The sequence below is a fragment of the Pezoporus occidentalis genome, unplaced genomic scaffold (assembly GCF_034315485.1).
Source record: "Pezoporus occidentalis ecotype Australia unplaced genomic scaffold, CSIRO_AGI_Poc_V1 ctg268, whole genome shotgun sequence".
Lineage (NCBI taxonomy): Eukaryota > Metazoa > Chordata > Aves > Psittaciformes > Psittacidae > Pezoporus > Pezoporus occidentalis.
Window position 1 is genome coordinate 555,046 of NW_026914589.1, and position 12,848 is coordinate 567,893.

The 12,848-nt window shown below is 44.0% G+C and overlaps 1 long non-coding RNA gene across 1 annotated transcript; it reads left to right on the forward strand.

Annotated features, from left to right (window-relative positions):
• The first annotated feature begins 59 nt into the window (after window positions 1-59).
• LOC134166656 (uncharacterized) lies at window positions 60-8,258 on the forward strand. Its single transcript, XR_009965945.1, has 2 exons — window positions 60-508; window positions 8,117-8,258. It is a non-coding gene; the product is annotated as an uncharacterized LOC134166656 (long non-coding RNA).
• Window positions 8,259-12,848: the final 4,590 nt, after the last annotated feature.

The window sequence follows — 12,848 nt, forward strand, 5'->3', positions numbered from 1 at the left end:
TCCTGGCGGAAGACGGGCACATCCGCCTGTCGTTCTGCGCCTCGGCGCGCTGCAGCTGCGCTGCTGCTGTTCCTCCTCTGGCCCGACTGCAGCTGCAGTGTTGAAGCGCTCTTGGGCTTGCCTGTCCTCCCTACCAGCGGGGGACCTCCACTCTCTGCAGCGAGCCTGGGGAGCCTCTGTCGTGGTTGGTGGTCGTTGTTCCAGTTCAGCCGTGTTTGGGGTCCTGTGGGGTACAGCGCGTCCTCAGAGGGCCGTCGTAGGCCGTTACTGTCGGCTCCATAATCCTGCTTTCCTCCGCAGACAGGAGCGGCACCGGTACGCGTCACTGGATCTCCACCTGGAGAGCGTGAATGTGGCAAGGGCTGATAATGTCCGCCGTGCAAGGACTGAAATACTTTGAACATTTGCTTTGTGCCGCGAGAGGGCAGAGGAACGCTTAAAACCCAAGGGACAGCTGTGCTTCCTTCACCAGTGGAAAACCCCTCCTTCCAAAACAGTCTGTATCAAAGTAAATATTTCTAGTTGTTCATAACACAAACACTTCAGCGTCACCTGAATAACACAAGCTGTCAAAATACCTTTGAGCTTATCACCTCAAATCCATAAAAAATAAAAAAATTGCTGTGCTACTAATTTCTTGGCACGTGTCAAAATGGATCGCTATTTGAAACTTGCGAACAAGGGTACCAGAGCTCCTCCTGGTTCTAAATAGAAACCTGGAAAGGGAGAGAGGGGGAGGAAAGAAGAAGCAGAAGAGCAAACAAGTCTAGTAATAACTGAGGTGGATGGCATTCTTCTCATTCCCAAATCTTTAAAGGCTGATTCTGGATGTTGTAATGTGTTTGTGGAAAGTGATTCTGCTTTGTAAGGCACAGTTTGGAGGCTAACTTGGGATGGTTCTGCATGGATGTGAGGGAATGTTCTTAAACCCCTAATAAGGTTATTTTACTGGCATTGTGCAATTGAATGCAGGCTTTTCCAGCCTTCTGTCTCACTTGAAACTATTCTCAAGACATCATGGTAAATAAAAAAAGAAAACCTTTATTTTCTGAGGCACCTTTAATTCTGTGAGACCTAATGTGCTTTCCAAACTAAAGCAAAATAATCACCTAGATGACAACTGGAATGCGTCCAAGCTGGAATATGATGGTGGCTTAAGTGGCTCCTAACAGCAGTTGCAAGCAGGAAGCATGGATGAAGATGTAGTTGGAACTTCAGGAGCACTCAGGAAAATGAAACTGCAAAGATTTGGGCTGCGATATAAATGTTAACGCCTCTGCTTCTTTCACAAACCACCATAAAACCTGTTCTGCCCGGAAATTCGAAGCAGCACAATTTATATCTCCTATCCAAAGAAAATAAGCCTCTACGTAAAATACATAATACAAATGTTCCATTTCACTTTGGTATCCATACACATTATTTTGTAATGTACTTAAAGCCGTTTTTAGAATTGTGAGACATAAACCACCTTACCCCAGATTATCACTTAAATCAGACAATTGTGTTTCAACCATTTCCTGCTCTGCCCAACACCTTGTCTGAAAGCTGTTTGGGGCAGGAAGGGATTTGCTGGTGGGTAGTGCAGCTGTGACTCCCTGTGGGCTACTCAGCATCATGAATGCCATTCAGTTTTGCAGGGAGAGACTGTGCCATTGTGTAACAGCTCTCACCCTCCTTCCCACCACCCCAGCCACTAGTCCCAAGATACTAAGCACCACAACAGGAAAGCAGTTCTGTTAGCCTCTAGGGGAGTATTTCCTTTGTGTGCAGGGTGTTTCTGTGTTCAACTAGTCATAATTTAGGGCTGGAATATTATTTTCCGTGTTTATTGGTAAAAGTCATCAGAAATAAATGACAGAATAGTAACTAAAGCTACATCTTTGGTGACACTGAAATAACCAATATCCACAAAAACTGATGAAGTGAAAGATTTTGTAAAATGTGACTTAAAAAAAAGTATTCCAGGTAAATGCTACCAGATCAGTCAACTGTGGCTAGAGCCTATTGGACACATACCATGGTCTGGTTTTAATGTCCTACAGACAGAAACTTAGAAGGGGAATGTGCAAAAGATTCATGTCCAGTCTTGCTCTTATCCTGGTTTAGCACACGTGAGTAAGGTGATGCTGACAAACATCCTCATCCAGATCCAGCAATTACTGTGGAATGAGTAATTGCTGCTTGTCACTGCTCCTCTCCAGCTGCTCTAGAGACTGCAGTTTCTATATTTGATATTAATGTCTTAGGTAACAAGGGGAATAAGGCAATGTTTATGTAAATTGTTCATGGGGTAGATTCCTAAGGGTTGGGAATAAGGCTATTTCCATCAGCAAAGGATGTTAAAAAGCCAGAGCTGGTAGCACCATCCATAAGTGCAGCAGGATCCAGAAAAGGATGTGTCTCCATGGTATAAATCTCTACTTGCTGCTTAGCTCAAGCAAAGAGGTTGTAATGTATAACTTCTATCTAGAAGCAATTTCTTTTACCTCAGTAGTTGGTGACTTGTTGCTGCAGTGCAGAAAGTCACCAGTTCATCACCTTTTGTTTCAGAAGATTAAAGTTCCTCATGACACACCTGGACACTTATACAGTGTAATGCAAGGAGCAGAGAAAGACGAACCTAGTGAGCAGAGGGGGCTGGGGGAAATTACAGCGCAAGAGAGCAGATAAGAGTTAGAAAAATGCAGATTGTAAACAAAGACGGTTCTGTTCTCAGGTTTGCCAAGAGGCTGCTGCTAAGTCACAGTAACCCTGGGTTGTCACCTTTGAGATTTACTTGTCACTCTGGTATGCAATACAAGAATGTGTGTTGTTTCAGCCTGCTCCTTGCCTGCACAGGTTGTCTAACTAATTTACTACAAACTGTAAAAGTAGTTCCTTGTACTAATTGCCCTGTCTGCTGAACGACCGAAGAGGAAGCTGGGACTTTGAAATAAGATGGTTTTCTCCAGATGTGAAAAGTGAGGCATTCAGATTCAAGCTATTTTGCCCTTGTCTTGCTCTTTCACAACGTGGGTACAAGGCTTTCCTATTCCTGAGCAAATGAAAAAGTCTCCAAAACTGTGGCAGATAGCAGTGGCATCCCTGAACTTGCTCACTGCTCTTCAAATTTAAATGTAGTTTTTCTTTTTCCCTTTTTGCTTTTTTTTTTTTTTTTTCTTAAGACTCAGTGATTGCTAAAATGCAGCAGCAGCAGCCACAGACACCCTGGTTGCTCTTCCTGATAGTAACACCCTGTACTTGCTATGGCTAAAAAAAATACCATAGCAGCATCCTCTTCTCCATCCACAACCACAATCCTTAGGTAGTCAGAAATTTCAGACACCATCAAGATCAGTGAATTGGCACATTTAACAAAATCTCCTGTAACTTAAACATCCAGCTGGGAGACATGCAGGAAAAAAAGCACTGAAGCTGTCTGAGGTCTCAGCAGATAACCAGCATGCTATATACACAGTAACGCTAGATGGCTGCACAGTCTCCAAGAAACTGCTGTTGCCTTCAAGTTTAGTTGTGTGGCTTGTGGGCCTGAAATATGTAACATAAGACGTATTGATCAGTGAAGTAGGAGCACATTTGTGTGCCACTCCCTCTGTGTTAAATAAGCAATCAAGTTCTCTAAGCTATCAGTCAGAGCTGCAGGGTACTAGGAATGGCATTTGCTGATGGCTGGGCTGAAACATCCCACCAAATAACGAAAAATATGCTACAGCGATGCAGTCTTCCTCCAGATTTGCTATGTCTCCACCAGGAGGAGCTGAACCACATATAGAGCAGCCCCTGAGACACCCATTTCCAACCTGGCCTTTGGAGTAACCTGAAATCCCCATAACTGCAAAGAAAAGGGTGGGGTGTGCAGAGGGAGGCAAAAACCTCTGTGGCCATACAGCTTTAATCAGCTATATTTGTTTGTTTACACAGACATCTAAATAACACCATGCACCATTCTGTACATCAACATCCCAAGGTGTTTTTTGGGGCACAGAGTTCGCTGTTTTCTAGCTCCTGTTGCAGCATGCCGCTCAGACAAGAGAGAGCAGGATCAGGGTTGTCAGGGAAAACAATTGATAGCATGATGTCACACTTCAACAGGTAAGCAATTCTGTTGGGGGCCAGGATCCTTCCTTAAAAAGCTGCTGCAAGTGCCAAAAAAATCACCACATTAATCTGACAGTTACATGGAGCCCTTTAGCCTGGTGCTTAAATACACAGGTTTTATTCATCCATTTCTTAAAAGATTGCTTGTGTTTTTTTCACTATGATACGGTCTGGATGTTAACAGCACTTCTGCTTGTAACTGAGAATACAGCATCTGGTAAGAAATGACATTTTTATCCAGCTGATCCCTTGGTCCAAATCTTTCAAGCAAAGTTCTGTCAGCAGGATGTTTCCTGGCTTACATTTGGGTAACTGTAACAAAATCCTCTCCTAGTTTCTCTGCCCATAACTGTTTGGCTCTTTGCAGTGATTTGTGGCTGTGTATTCACACTGGCACCAGCTTCAGGCATGATGAGGAATGGCACTCATCCTGATAACCCTCTGCTTCAAAAATACAGGCTGCCCTCTCTTGATGTGAATACATACTTGGATCAGAGTTTACGGCTTCATATCAAGGTACCCCACATGGGCAAGATGGCTCCAAACACTGGTTGGCATCCAACCCCATTGGACAAAGCTCCTGGTCCATAAACCACCTCTTTGCTTGTGGCTGCAAGAAATTAAAATGTTACAGGTGAGGCAGAGAGGGCAAGCACAGAAATCCTGGTGTGCTGCAGCTTGCTACCTGCCCAGCACTCTTGCCAATCTGCCGGTGAAGTCTGGGGGCCACAGCATGACTGACTGCAGCCTGTGACCCACTGGATGCCGAGAGGTCAGAGACTGTGTTTAAGGGATCTGGAAAAGCTAATCACAAGCTGCAGCTTTGCGTGTGCTGCACAGCAACCCACAGAGGTGCAAGCTCAGAGTCCTCACCTACCAGCTCTCTGCTTCTCCTCATAGTCAGAGTTAACTCTAACCAGGAATGATTACATTTTTGAGTGTCACATGAGATAATGACCTCTAAGTCATGCTAAAGGAAAATTCTTCTGAAATTTTTGCTTGCAGGCAAAGGGGGAACACAGACATCCGTGAGCTCAACGTACATGCATGTTGAGATCTTACTACAGGTTGAGAGCACAGAGCAGGGAGACACCTATGTAAAGGCAAAACCCAGCACTGACAACATGTGAGTAGTGGTTCAAGCACTGTGGTGTTCACAAAAGTCTGTTCATAGGTAGTAAATTGGCTCCTTCTTTCATGGCTTTTCATCACTGTGATTCAGCCACATTGCATGACAGGTGGTTTGTGTGAAATGATCAGTCTTTTATTGTAAGTCCTTCAGAACTGGGCTAGATACAGGCTTTATCACCAGGTAGATGTTCTTTATCCATTTAATTATCATTACAAATATAAGGAAATGCTGCATCATTAGCAAGACTGTAGTTTAACCCCAGCAATAAGAAGGGCCAGATTCCTGTTCACATTGCCTTCTTGAAGGCCTCTTGAACCACAGCTATGGTGGAAAAGGACTTGTCAGTACCATTAAGAACCTTTTCACAGGGTTTAGTCAACACCTTTACTAGGCTTAGATCGCCTTCAGAGAATTCTACATTGTACGTGGTTTGCTTGCAATTGTACTTTGTGATTTATTTATGTTTTGTAATACAAGACCCAAAATCTACTCAGTTGGCTGCATGCAGACGGTAATGGGAAGTTACTATTTCATCTGAAATCCCATTCCTCCTGATTCCTACATACTGATTTTTTTGATGACTCAGAAGGGACTTCCACCTTGCAAGAGTTATTGATCTCCAGCAACATGCAGAAATATACACAGACCCAGTGTCTCCAGCCTGTAAGTCCAGGGTATGCCAGAGCTGTGGGATCAGGCAGACACAAATGGTTCCCTGCAACCTGGGTGGGGTGAGAGCCCATCCCATAAGACATGCTATGCTTTTAGCATATCTGCTGAGGAGTGAAACTCCCTTCCTTCACACTCACCACAGCACAAAGGTATTTTGAATCCTACAAAAGGCATGCCAAAAATCAAATTTCTTTCCAGCAATAAAGAGAATAAGGAATGTGTGTAGCTGGTCTGTTGGGCTCAAAGGGGGAGAAGATTAATTACCAGCGAGGGAGGATGACTATAGATGGCAAGTCAGCATCTCTGAATATTTTGGTTTTCCTCCCTTCATCGCTTTCTCCTTTTAAAATGAATTTTAAGAGACTGTTTACAGTAAAGTCCTTTTGCATGCTCGGGTATCTTGTCTTGCATCAGCAAGTCCCATCTTTTCTGCCAGCATTCAGAAAATGCTGGTCTTCCATGATGCATCAGGGTCTTCAGTGAAAACAAACCAATGGATGCAGAGGTTCAGGAGTAGCTGTAGGTGAAGCTTTGAAGAGGGGCTCAGATGGCCAGCAAAACATCCAGGGGTAACTGGAGGGAATCCCAGCCTCGATGAACTCACTAAGTATTTTGCCATGTCAGTGCATATCCTCTCCACGCCAGATTTCTGTCAAAATTCCCAATATTTCACCGAGATTCTCAGCACCTCTAGAGTTTGCTGTTCATGATTAACTCCCAAGTCATAGAAGGCTTTATGGTACAGCATACACACGGAAATGGCAGAGGATAGGCTGCAGGATCTGTGCTGGAGATACTGCACTTTGATTTAAACATAAAACTGGAGGGTTTATGCAACTACAATCATTAAGGGTCATCTAGTATTGACTGAAAATAGATGTTAATATTTGCAGCCAGACCAAATTCGTCCTCAGATCAGTTTCTGCCCTATGGTTTCAGCTGGATACACTGTTTTCCATTTTGTCTCAAAGTCTTGACTGGGAATAAGGAATTTCATTTCATGCTGTTACATTGAGACCAAGATCTACGTCATTTATAAAGTATTCCAGATTCACAGGGGATAGGAAACACTATAAAGATGTGAAAATGTAACCTTTCCCTCTTTCTTTCAGATAAGAGGCAAACCCACCAAGCTTCTCTCAGAAGATTTTATGCTGTGATCTTGATCCTGAAAAGGCAGAAATATTAACTAAGCCAGTGTTTTTCATCCAAAAGAAGGGGTTTAGGGTTTTTTGATACAAAGTGTGTCTACAGCTGTCTCTCTGATACAAACATGCTCTTTAACCTTAGAGCTGGGTACACAGGCAGAGCTACCACTTGGACCCATAGGTGCATCTAATTAATACAGACCTCACAGAAGGGAGTGGTGCTAGGTAGGAGATGGTATACTATAGATCAAGCAAGCTCACCCTCTGTGGTACAAGCAACCTTAGGGTGCTGTGCAGGTATTACTCCAGGGCTAGCAGTGATCTTTCTCTTTTCACTAGACATTTTTCCTAGAACCTAAGCAGAAATCACCAGGAACTGTGCACTACTGGGATGCTACCATGTAAGTCATACAAGTGCATCTCATTGGTCATTACAGTACTCTGCTTACATGGAAGCAACCCAGGATCATGTACATCCGGCTTACAGCGCAAAGCCAAAGAAATCTGAGCATTGTGGACTGACACCATTAGGTGCCAGACAGGAGGGCTAAGGACATATTGTACAGACTAATTGTCAAAGACACGTTCCTGGCATTCTGAGTTCATAAATAATCTTTGCAAAAAGGTATTAGGTGCCTTCCCCAAGGGCTGCCAGAAAAAAGAAACAAGCAGACCAGAAGGAGCTTAGGTACATTCCAATTTGGGGTGGAGAAAGAGGCTGCAAAGACATCTCCAGCAGACTTATTATGGTACTTTTATGACATGTTTGCCTTTTCTTACCCAGAGGGCAGGGGTGGGGGAAATATGATTCTTTGCTCTGACAATGGTGGAGTTTGAATGCTGTATCTTATGGACAGCACTCTCTTCTATTGGAGCCACTCCTGCAAAGGTGTCTTGAGCCAGACTGACAAGAGCCAGAGGGGGTTCTGGCAGCTGCTCATATCGCAGGAAAGTGGCAGGTATATGAACTGATCACACCAGACTTGGGAGAAAGCAGAAGGAATGAGGAAAGTGTTTGGATATGCATAAACAAATCTTTTCTTGCTCCATTATTATTTACAAGGTTGATTGAGGCCAAAGCGTCACCTCTTCAACCCAGAGCAGCAACATGCAGGGAGCACCGCAAGTCTGTTGATGGCCTCACTGTGATCCTGCAGGGGCCTCGAAGCACTCACATTTAAAATAAATGGATTGCAATGATAAAAGAGAGTTATCTTCACTTTATCATCATATGCTTAGAAAATTCCTATGAAAACAAAGCAAATTCCCCTGCTGCTTCCCCAAATGTCGCTGCCTGAGGCCCAAACTCAGTTACCCTTTTAATCCCGTGCATGAGATCCAAGATCAAAGTTGGTGGGACTTTGTTTCATCGCAGCTATTCCCAGCACCATCCTTGGAATTCAGAATTCAGACAGCTGCTGGTTTTCATTCCTCAGTCATAGGGTAGCCAGAAATGACACTTCAGTGTTAACCCCTGGGTTTGGCACAAATTATGAACTGGAGTCTGTCTCCTGAAAACTTCCCTGCTCTGTGGAAGGTGACTCACCTTCACTAGAGTACACCGTGGGGATAAATTGTTCACTGTTGTTTGCTGCATAGGTACCAACATTTCAGTGGCAAAGGTAGTGATCCCTATGCAATCTGGGATCTTCTGAGATGCAAGGTGATCTATAACTGTCCATTATATTATCCCCAGGGGAGGGGGAAGAGAATTGAAAACATTGAACATTTACTGGAAAAAAACAAGACTAGCCCTGTATTTAATCAAAACATTTTGTTTTGCTCCATTTGTAATTATTTCCATCCAATGGGCAAATATTTTAGCAATGAAAATGACAGTTCCCTTCCATGGGCAAACAAAATAAGAAGTCATGTCAGTTCCCGTACAATGCCACAGCAAAGGTGACATATTTTTAATTCTGTGTTGAAATTTTCTTCTATTCCAGTAATAATGAAAGCATCAATTTAGGTTTAATGTTCTATTGTTTTCAGTGCTGGAGGGTTTTGTTAGGGTGGTGGTGGTAAAACCAAAGATTTGTGGGGAAAGAAGTTGAAGTGACACATTATTTCCCCTGAAACTCATGAGGACATGAATATGAACACTGAACATGCCCGCAAGACTAACTCAGGCAGAGGTTCCCAGCAGATGAAGACCAACCTGAGGGCCCAGGGAGAGACTTCCAGCTATGCTGGTACCTTGCATTTTTTTAGTTGGAAATTCTAGTTTACATCTGGTAGAAAAAGGTAAACAAGAAAAAATTTCCATTCCTGTGCAGCGCTTTACTCTTACACCCAAATGGCTGTCACAAAATTGAGACAATGAATTGCTGGCAGCTTGGGTTTGCTTTACTGAGAGCCTGATCTAGCCAAAGGCTCTCTGTATGTCTGCTTTAACTATCATGTGTCCCTAAAGATGGAAACAGTATATGCAGATTTCCTACAATGCCTGACTCTCTTCCCTTACCTGTGCCTTAGCTACCTGAACTTTGTATTCCCCATAGAAGAGTGGAATTAACTGTAGAGAGACTTCTGCTGCAAAATGCATTCAGATCTACTGGTAAAACAACAGTAGAAACACATTGCCACTTCCATATGCTGGGAAACACACATATGCAGTCATCAGCAATCACAGCTGCATTTTCCTGTCTAGAACAGACCATTTTCTCTTCAACCATTTTCTTTTCAATATCAGATGACTTCATTGCCCAAGTGAAAATGGAGATGCAATTCATGGACATTGCTACTTGCTTTTCAGTGATTTTTCACCCAAGAACATCAAGCTGCTTTCTGCACCATCTTGGTGCAAATCCTGTTTCCTAGTATTACTATCTCTGCACCTCACCCATCCAACTCAACAGGTATGTTCTCATGCCCTCTAGCAATAGATACTTTGCAGAGGAGTCAGTGTCTGCCAAGTGTGATTTAATACTAATTAATGCAGGCTCCTCACCATTTTCTCCTCCAGCTTAAAATGACATCACACATCCTTTTCACTGGGACATTGTCATAATATCCCACTGAGATCCAGCATGGCCCTTTACTGCAGCACAGACAGAATTCAGCTGCCTCTCAGATGGATGTAACACTTGGGGACCCACCTGACATTGACTTAAACCCTTGTTAATGCATTTTGCAGTAGAAAGCATGGCTAATGTGTGTGATGGTAGGAAAGCAGCATCTGGTTTGGGAAAAAGCAGGACAGTTTTGAAGAGGTAGAGGTTGCCTAAGATGTGCCCACTCAATATGGGGAGAGACACCTGGAAAACAACACTGGAAAGATCTAGAGGCCTTTCTGGATCTGGAGGCCTGCCTGCCAGCTGGCTGGTGGGATGAAGTGAGAACACAGATGTAACACTCTCCCTTGCCCGAGGCCAGCACCCCAATATCAACGGTGAGAAAACTAATTTTCTTCTGTGAGAGCAAGGCAGGGTGAACACAGCACACTTGGCAGGCCAGGTCTTCCCCAGAACAGCGGGATGAAATCACAACTTTTATCACAGATATTTAAACCTGCTGGTACCAAACCTCACATTACTCATCGAGAGCTCCACCTTATCCTCCCTTTGGGTGCTGCTGACGTTGTGAAATCTTTTCCTCACCACAGTCTGTCCACATAGGATTTTCTGTGCCAGCAGTGAGGTCTTGTCTGCTTTGGGAGGCCAGGAAATCTGTAGAGTACCAGCATTCTAGTGCTTTAAGTTAAATGACAGCTTGCAAGAAACTAAAAGTTAAAACTGACCAATGATCCAAAAAGTTTATGAACTATGCCAAAGAATCCTCTAAAAAAAATACCAGTCAGGTGCTAACTAGAGCTGTCTAGCCTGTCTAGTTTAGTCTGTCTCATATCCCACTGTCTTCCTTCATCCATGGCCTTAAAGATCACCTCTCTTTCACCTACACCTTTCTCAAAGTGTTTGTGAGCTACGCAATGCAAGTTGTGCTAAATGTCTGTAAAGGTCCAGGTGTTCAGATATGGAGCTTGGGTTATATTAATACCTCAAAGCTCCCAGATCATGAGCTTGTATGTGGGGATAGCAAGTGTGTTAAAAGACTCACTTGTACATTTGCATCATGGTGGATTTTCTCTGATTGCCTTTTTTTCCTGAATTCTAACAGTTGTGAGCTATTGCAGGCATGAATTTTGTGAGCCATTGCAGCCAGGTTATAGCCAGGAAGGTTAAATATAAATTTGTCAAACCTATTTGGCACCAACAGAGACTAGCACATGAAGAGAGAGGCCAGGGAGGTTCAGAGTTAAGGAATATTTCTATTTCAAGTTGACAAACATGTAATGCTACCTGCAAGGCTTGCTGATAAGAATGTGCAGACACTTGGGTTAGTGCTGGAGCCAGAAATGTTACACCAGATCTAACAAGGAGTGGTGGTACACTGCTGCTGCTCCTTCAGCATCCAGCAGCACCACAGCCACACAATGCAACTGTATGATCCTGTGGACCTGTACTGTCTTCACAGGAACATCTGCAGTAAGTTACAGATTTCTACTGGCTTTCATCATTGCTTGGGCTAAATCACCTACAAACACAAGGACAATGACAACAAAGGCTTGCTATTTCTAAGGTTGCTGGTGGCCAGGATGAATGGCTGCTGGCAGCATGCTGTCCCCTGTGCTTGCTGTCTGGGATGTCTGAGGGAACACTAGTCAGGGTATCTGCTTCATCCATAAAAGCAACAGGCATAGCCCTCTGTTCTCTGATGTTTCAGCTGAAGGACCCAAACTTGCCTCCAGTAAGGGGAAACTGAGAGACAGTGGAAAGGGGCACTCCTGGCCTCCCCACACCTCCTCCTTTCTCGTGCTCATTCTTTCCCCTTCCCTTGCAGAATGCTCCCCTGGCCTTATCACATTCCCTCCATTCCTCTCATCGCCCCCTGAGCTTGCCTCTGAAACACTGAGCCTGCGCTGCTGCACCCCACTGCTTCCAGATCCCCTTGCTCAGTCCTGTGTCATGGGGCTCCTGGCCACTAGAAAGACAAGGATAGGGAACCCCTGGCTTTCCACTCATCTTCTCCCACAGCTCTGAAAAATATATATACACTCCCTATCCACCTCAGCTATGCACAGCACCACTTAAAACCCCCTTCTCGATGCTATCTATTTACCATAACTCAGTTTCCATAAACTCTTCTCCATTTATTCCTCACTGAAGTGCTCTTATCTTATCTTGCAAACCTGACTTGACATCAGGCAGTTTGGTGTTTATATGAATAAAGGGTTTGGCTTTTGAAATAGTTCAGCAGCCACAAACAGGGCCAGATCTTCATAACAGCTTACCCTGCATTTTTGGGCACTAAAATGAGCAGCCAGCTCTTCCCAGAGGGCTCTCTGTAATGGTGTGCTTTGAAAACATGACTTTAAATATCCCTGAAACAGTTAGACGTGGAGCGTTTGCAGAAAAATTGGACTAGCTCGATGCCTCCTTGGCAGCCAAGCTTACCTGAAATCTGCTTTGCAGGCCTTTGCAGGCCTTCCCTTGTTCCCTGCTACCTTCTCAGCCTGCATGAACATGGGTTATCAGGACAAGGGTAAGTCTGCCCCCCACCTACTGCTGTTTTTGACAGACTAGAACTTGGCTGATTCAGTTTGCAAACTTGGGGCAATATTTTATTGTGTCTTTGCCTGTTCCTCACATAAAAACTAACTTAGGGACAAGCAAATTGTGCTGTCAGACTGCAAATCACTGAGATTCAAAGTTGGGTCATCTGGAGGTCAGTATTCACTCTTTTGTTTTTTGTTAAGACCGATGCCAGGAACTGTGGAAGGCACCAAAGAATTGTGT